Source organism: Penaeus japonicus, unplaced genomic scaffold (assembly GCF_977035675.1).
Source record: "Penaeus japonicus unplaced genomic scaffold, GWHDUDI00000001_assembly GWHDUDI00000037, whole genome shotgun sequence".
NCBI lineage: Eukaryota > Metazoa > Arthropoda > Malacostraca > Decapoda > Penaeidae > Penaeus > Penaeus japonicus.
The window spans coordinates 16,006,739-16,014,238 of record NW_028234439.1 but is presented as its reverse complement, the minus strand read 5'-3'; the positions used below and the strand labels follow the sequence as shown (position 1 = coordinate 16,014,238).

General features: G+C 33.1%; 1 protein-coding gene across 2 annotated transcripts in view; it reads left to right on the top strand.

The window, feature by feature from the left end:
• LOC122246413 (tubulin beta-4A chain) overlaps nt 1-196 on the top strand; it is a 30,857-nt gene extending 30,661 nt beyond the window's left edge. For both annotated transcript variants that reach the window (XM_043004974.2, XM_043004973.2), the window contains one exon: nt 1-196. This exon is cut by the window's left edge and continues 354 nt beyond it. The gene's annotated coding sequence lies outside the window, so the exon portion shown is untranslated.
• The last annotated feature ends 7,304 nt before the right edge of the window (nt 197-7,500 follow it).

Genomic DNA, 7,500 nt, shown 5'->3' with positions numbered 1-7,500 from the left:
TGGCTGTAGGACCTTTAAGCACTTTGCTACTGAGCCTTCCAGAACGCCCCACTCCACGTGACTCAGCGAGGGAACTTCAAACTGCACGTGGAACAGCTGTAACACACAACGTGATCACTTCCTACTGAGATATAACATAAAACGCTGCGGACTTAACTGTGAGCGACGCCTAGTAATTGAGTAAAAAATCTAATGCTACCCTTTGTGGTAATTGATTTAAAGACTTCATAAAATTTATGAGGAAGTAATAAGTAAGTGGTCTCCCAAACATATCAGAACAGCAATAAACAAACAAACTGTCCATTGCACAATTTTCCTGTGATACACTAATGGAAATATTTTTACGTAAGTTTTCCATGTCTTTACTTATTCCTGTAACCAAAATCTCCCTTATTTTCCGATAGTTATTTACAACTTTACCTGCAATTATATGATTTTGTGCATTCCCTTTTAAGAATGGCGTAATTTTCCCAGGCTCAAGAACAAAAACTCTCGGTGTTAGGTAGATTCGTAAAAACAATAAATTTTTGTTACAGATGAATTAATCGATGTGTATATAATATATATATATATATATATATATATATATATATATATATACATATATATGTATATATATATATATATATATATATATAATATATATATATATATATATATATATATATATATATATGTTGGATTAATTTGCTTGTTCAAAAGTAAAAAAAAAAAAAAAAATGAATATAACATTTTGAAAGTTTTGGAACTTACGAATCACACTTGCACTAGCACGATGAAGCCCTTTCAAAGCGCTGCATTTCCCCGAGATAGATGATACAAGAATTCTGTAATGCTAGATATGTCATACATATACAGGAAAAGTTTTGATACATTCTATTAGGAAGAAAAAGAAACACAGTTACATTTTCTGTAGGACACAAGCACAAAAGCTATTTTGATACGCTTCACATTCTATTTACATACGTAACTATTCTATCTATTTATTTTCATGGGTAATTATAGCCTCCAAATGGTTTATTTACTGGTTGCTGCAGTCGCTAACATAACATAAGAGCTTTCTAGTGTTCATGGAGGGTTATATAGTAGGCGTCCAGTTTTGTGTGCATGTAATAAAGAATCACATTCCATCTTTTGTCTTTATATCTTGCCATCGTAATTCTGAAAGAGAAGGAGAGAGGAAGAGTGTTCATCTGTTCTGGTGTTCTCTTAAGGCTGTACAGGAACTGGCATTGACACTAATAATTTGGATTTGTCCATCGTTAAAACAGAAATAATTTAGGTTAAGACACTGAACAATAAAGAGAAAGGCACATGGTCAAGATGCTTTATTCGTGAACTATCTTTATATGCTATTATAATTCTGAGAGAGATGGATAAAAAAAATAGTTATCTACCTAGATGCTCTCTTAAAGTAATTAGCAACAAGTCCATGAATCAGATGAGTGACCCCCCCACCCCCACCCCCCACCCACGATCTGCCTCAGCCCCCTCAAGGCATAACTTAGAATCTTTATGACTTTTTTTCACAAGTGTCTTCTAGAAGTAGGAAATTCTATCTTGTTTACATTGAACTCCATTTTATTAAGGGGACCAGGAACCCAGCGTTAACCTACATGATTTACCACTTTAACCCCTCTGCCTAACCCACTATCCTGCCACGAACTGATATTGGCACAAAAAAACGCGAAATTTCTTAATGCTACGATGCTTTAATTTGGATGCAAACAATTGGAAATACGGGGGGGGGGTGAATATTACCAGAAACGTTAACAGAAACCTATGACATGCAGAAAGGAAACAAGTTACTAATTGTTCAAATGCTAAAGAAATCATAATCATAATTGTGAATCATGAATAACATTATATAAATAAAAAAATATAGAAATGAAAAAGAAAATAAATATCTATTCATCATGGGATTCAAAATACTAAAGACAGTGCATATAGTTATAGAAATAACAAAAAAGAAAAGGAAAATTGTGTAATAAATATTGAGAGAAAAGAATAAACACGTGAATGACCGAGGAGGAAATGCGAGGGAAAAGGAAGGAGATTAATTCTGTGGGATGATATATAGCAAAACAGGCACACACACACACACACACACACACACAACACACACACACAAACACACACACACACACAAACACACACACACACACAAACACACACAAACACACACACATACACACACACAAATACGCACACACAAATACGCACACACACACACAGTCACAGACAGGCACACTCAAAAACACACAAGCAATCACCTTAAATATATATACTATACCAAGGGGTTTTACAATATCACCGAGCTTATACGTTATCATAAAAAATAATGATAAGAGATGAAATAACGAATAAATAAAAATTCTATTGCAAACACGAATACTAGAAGACCTGGTCAAAGTTAGGAGGATATTTTCTCACGCATGAATATGCAATTTACAGTATAAATATTGCAGTTGATATTCCCTTACATGTATTTATATATATATATATATATATATATATATATATATATATATATATATATATATATATATATATATTATTTTTGTGGGGGTGGGGGTTCCTTTCTCGGATCTTTTAACAACAGGATAAAGATAAATAAATGTGAATAACAAGTGGTATACAAACAGCAAATCATAATTGAACCGATAAAATGAGACCAATAACAACTAATCGCTTTCATTTCTTTGTTATGATTATTACTATTTTTTCTCATTTCCAACGATAATTTGTAGGATACAAAATATAATGACGAGTAAGGAGGGAGAGGAAAATTAGTGGGAGGGAGAGAGAGAGAAGAAAAGGAGGAAAAGATGAGGAGAGAGAAAGAGAGTGGTTAATGTGTGAGAGAGAGAGGAGGAGAAAGGTGGGAGAGTGAGAGAGAGAAAGATGAAAGAGAAAGAGGGTGGGAGAGAGAGAAAGATGAAAGAGAAAGAGGGTGGGAGAGGGAGTGAGAGAGAGAGAGAGAGAGAGAAAGAGAGAGAGAGGGGTGAGGAGAGGGAGAAAGAGAGGGAGAGAGAAAAAAGAGAGAGAGAAAGAAAGTAGTATTATCCTTCAATAATGCAATATTATTTTGGTTCCAAGCCTTAGTCATGCTGGAGATAGCAATAAATTATAACATTTAAGACTAACAGGATGAAATTCAACGGGTAAGGTAGACTGGGAATGTACATAGTATTTTTGTCAATCTTCAAAAATAAAAATTAAAAAAATCAACGCATCAAACAGTATGAAATTCCATACTTAGTATTAAGAAATACAGGCAATGATTGATATATTAAGCCACTTTTTCATTTGACTTTTACCTAAACACGAAAGCCTAATAGTTGTAATAATCAGATATACTAGTTTCAAGAACCGATGCGTTTTCTTTTATATTCATCTTCCGATTTTTTTCTCTTCTGTTTTTTTGAAATAACATCCTTGCGAAACAATTCATCTGATGATAATCTTTGATTTTACTTTTGTATTACCCAAGTAGTTTTAAACTAAATTTGCTATTATTTATAAATCAAATAAATAAAAGTGAAGGAGGTAAAGATAGTAATAGGACTTATATGTAAATAATATAGGGTTAAATTATCAACCTGAATAATCTTTCTGCTCGAAATTGCTGTTAAAGGAGTGCAAAACAACCACCGTATCGGACCGAACCAGAAACTCATACAGATTTGAACCAACTTATAATCCAGAGCCCTGTGCTGCCTTACTGCGTGACTGCCGACCGGAATGACCTTTGACCTCGAGTGGGGGACGTTATCTCCGAAGAGAACGCTCGTGAACCGCCAAACACGAGCAAGTGCCGAGGACACCTGTTAACTTTTCCCGAGGAAAGATTTTTCTGGTCTCGAACCCGGGAACCTCCGACGCTGGAATCAACCTGAAATAGAAGTTAGACGCTTTGTCGACTGTACCACCGAGATCTAAAATACTATTTCGAAACTCGGGCCTTATATATCTCAGACTCTTTTATTATAGACTTTTTTCACGTTTAAGTATTAGTTATTATGGTTATCCAAGCATTGGAAAATAACATCATTGTCTGCAATTCCCTTTTACGAATATCCTCCCTCGGCAGGAGATCAGCAGTAAATTTTTTATAACCTAAAATTAGCTTAATCCGTCTAGAACAAATTTAAATATTTTTTACATAATTCTATAATTTATCTAATTATAAAGTATATATAAGAATATGTAATTCCACTGGAGAGAATTTAGAAAAAATATTAATCACTCAAATTAATCATCCATGTTATTTATAATGTGATTGTGTTAAAGAGAATCTTTTTTTTTCGTTAGTAGATTAATATTATCAATTGAATTACAATTACACCAAAGAACATATTGGAGAAAACTGTAAAATCAAAGTCAGAGAGAACACGGAATAAGAAAAATAAAAACTGTAAAATACTATTTTTTAATTGTTATCAGCAACAATATCTATGCCAGTTTTCTCTCTTCGTTCTTTTCTGTGTCTACGCAAGATTTTTTTTTTCTTCTTTTTTCTCATCTGACTGTTTTACCCCCATCCCCCTCTCCCTCTATCATTATCTTTCTCTTTTATTCTCTCTTTCTCTCTTCCGGTTAGTCTTAGAGGGAGGGAGAGAGGTAGAATGGGAGAAGATTCTCTCTTTCTCTATCCCTCTCTTTATCTATTTATTTTTCTCTCAGTCTCTCTCTCTCTCTCTCTCTCTCTCTCTCATTCTCTTTCATTTTATCTCTTTCTATATTTCATTCTCTCTCTCTTATTCCCTTTCTCTTTCTTTCTTTCATCCTCTCTCTCTTCTCCTTTTCTCTCATTCTCTCTATTTCATTATCTCTCTCTCTCTCTTTCTCTCTCTTTCATTCTCTTTCATTTTATCTCTTTCTATATTTCATTCTCTCTCTCTTATTCCCTTTCTCTTTCTTTCTTTCATCCTCTCTCTCTCTCACTTTTCTCTCATTCTCTCTATTTCATTATCTCTCTCTCTCTCTCTCCTGACAGATCGCTATCCGTAAATATATCATGATGATAAACCACAGGGGTGCCAAAGGGCCCGTGCTATTCCTTTTATATTTGAACGATTTGTGTTTAATCAACAAGTTATATTTTAGAATACATGGTGTCTGCAGATGCCACAGCACTCTTGCACAGTGCTTATCTAACATAATGAATGTTGAACTACGAATGATAGGAAACTGGCTAATTGATTAACTCTAAAGGTGAAATAAATTCACGTACACAATACTGCACTTATATAAAACAATACATGTCTTTAGGCACAGATTAACTACAGCTTAATACCCAAAATAATTGTTATTCAATATTTATTCAACTGTCTCGTTATTATTGTTGTTATTGCAAATCATTATCAATATATTATCATTAGTAGTATTATGATTTTCATATCCATTTTTTTTTATCATTTATATTGTTGCTACTGTCATTGTTATCATTACTTTTCTAGTTCATCAAGTCTTAAGAGTAAATTGGATTGATATATATATATATATATATATATATATATATATATATATATATATATATATATATATATATATATATATATATATATATATATATATATAGAGAGAGAGAGAGAGAGATAGAGAGAGAGAGAGAGAGAGAGAGAGAGAGAGAGAGAGAGAGAGAGAGAGAGAGAGAGAGAGAGAGAAAGAAAAAGAGAGAGAGAGTTGCCACTTTATTGTTATTCTTACCTTTATCTTCATATTTTCCTCATCTTTGTGCTATCAAAATCTTTTAATTTAGTCATTGCAATGATTGCAATATAATCATTTACTATCGGTTCATTCTGTAATGATTAATAAGTATTAGTTATTATAATTCTAATATTGATATATCCCATCTTCATTTACAGTTCTTTTATACATGTATCCTTTTTTGACAAGCAGTCGGCAGTAATATTTATATATAAACATAAACACATCAATAAGATATATTTGTTAATCCTTTGTGAAGAAAAATAACAAGTATAAAAAAGTAAGAAGGAAATAACAATCAAAGAAAACAACAACTATAGTTTAATTGATAGTACTTTCACTATTATTCAAAATAAGTCTATTAAAATATTTATTCAAAATGATAATCGACTGTACCACCGAGATTATTTGATAATAATAATGAGATTATCATAGATGAATAATATGAGTAATATCTCGAAAATCGGGCCTTTTATATCGCCAACTCTTCTATTATCATTCCTTTTGTCACTTTTACCTCGCTTTTCGTAATCATTTTTGAACATTAGATCAATAAACATAAAGTAGAAGGACTCGAAAAATATATAAAAAAAAAAGTGATCTGAAGTATTAAGAAGTTTATCATTCTAGAAAACAACCACCGTATCGGACCGAACCAGAAACTCATACAGATTTGAACCAACTTATAATCCAGAGGCCTGTGCTGCCTTACTGCGTGACTGCCGACCGGAATGACCTTTGACCTCGAGTGGGGAACGTTATCTCCGAAGAGAACGCTCGTGAACCGCCAAACACGAGCAAGTGCCGAGGACACCTGTTAACTTTTCCCGAGGAAAGATTTTTCTGGTCTCGAACCCGAGTACCTCCGACGCTGGAATCAACCTGAAATAGAAGTTAGACGCTTTGTCGACTGTACCACCGAGATCTAAAATAATATCTTGAAACTCGGGCCCTATATATCGCCAACTCTTCTATTATCATTCCTTTTGTCACTTTTACCTCGCTTTTCCTTTAATTTTCATCCCTAATTCTTTGATTTTTTTATTCCATCATCTTAATGATTGTAAGTAGAACCATTCACGGTATTTGCATTATCGTTAATAAGGATATTAAATGTAATTAATCCGTTTATATTAAACAAATATTAGTTATTAGGTTAATTATGATATTGAAAAATATCCCGTCTATGATCTGAAATTAATATATCAATATACAATTAATATAAATAAGTATTTAATCAATCAATCATTAGGTTATCACCGTTATCTAAACATAATTATACTTGACTACTGTTGATAAACGGAGTTTTAAAAGATTTAGGTTAATTACCATAAGAAAGAGAAGGAGAGAGAAAAAAGGATAAGATAAAAAGCCAAAGAAAACTAAACACATTGAAAAATACGATAGATTACTCACTATCATTTTCGCTGATATTCTAATTAAGAGGAATATCAGTACATAATATCTAAACAATATCGTTTTCTCTCTCTCTCTCTCTCTCTCTCTCTCTCTCTCTCTCTCTCTCTCTCTCTCTCTCTCTCTCTCTCTCTCTCTCTCTCTCTCTCTCTCTCTCTCTCTCTCTCTCTCTCTCTCTGTCTTTTTATTTATATTTCTTTCCGTGTTCCTCTCTGTCCTTTTTCTGACTCTTCCTTAATTTCAGTCTTCTGTCTGACTGTTTCACCCCCTTTCCCCCTTCTCTCTCTAATTTTCTATCTGTTTCTCTTTCTTGTTTCTCTCTCTCTCTCTCTCTCTCTCCCCTTCCCTCCCTCCCTATTCCCCTCCCTC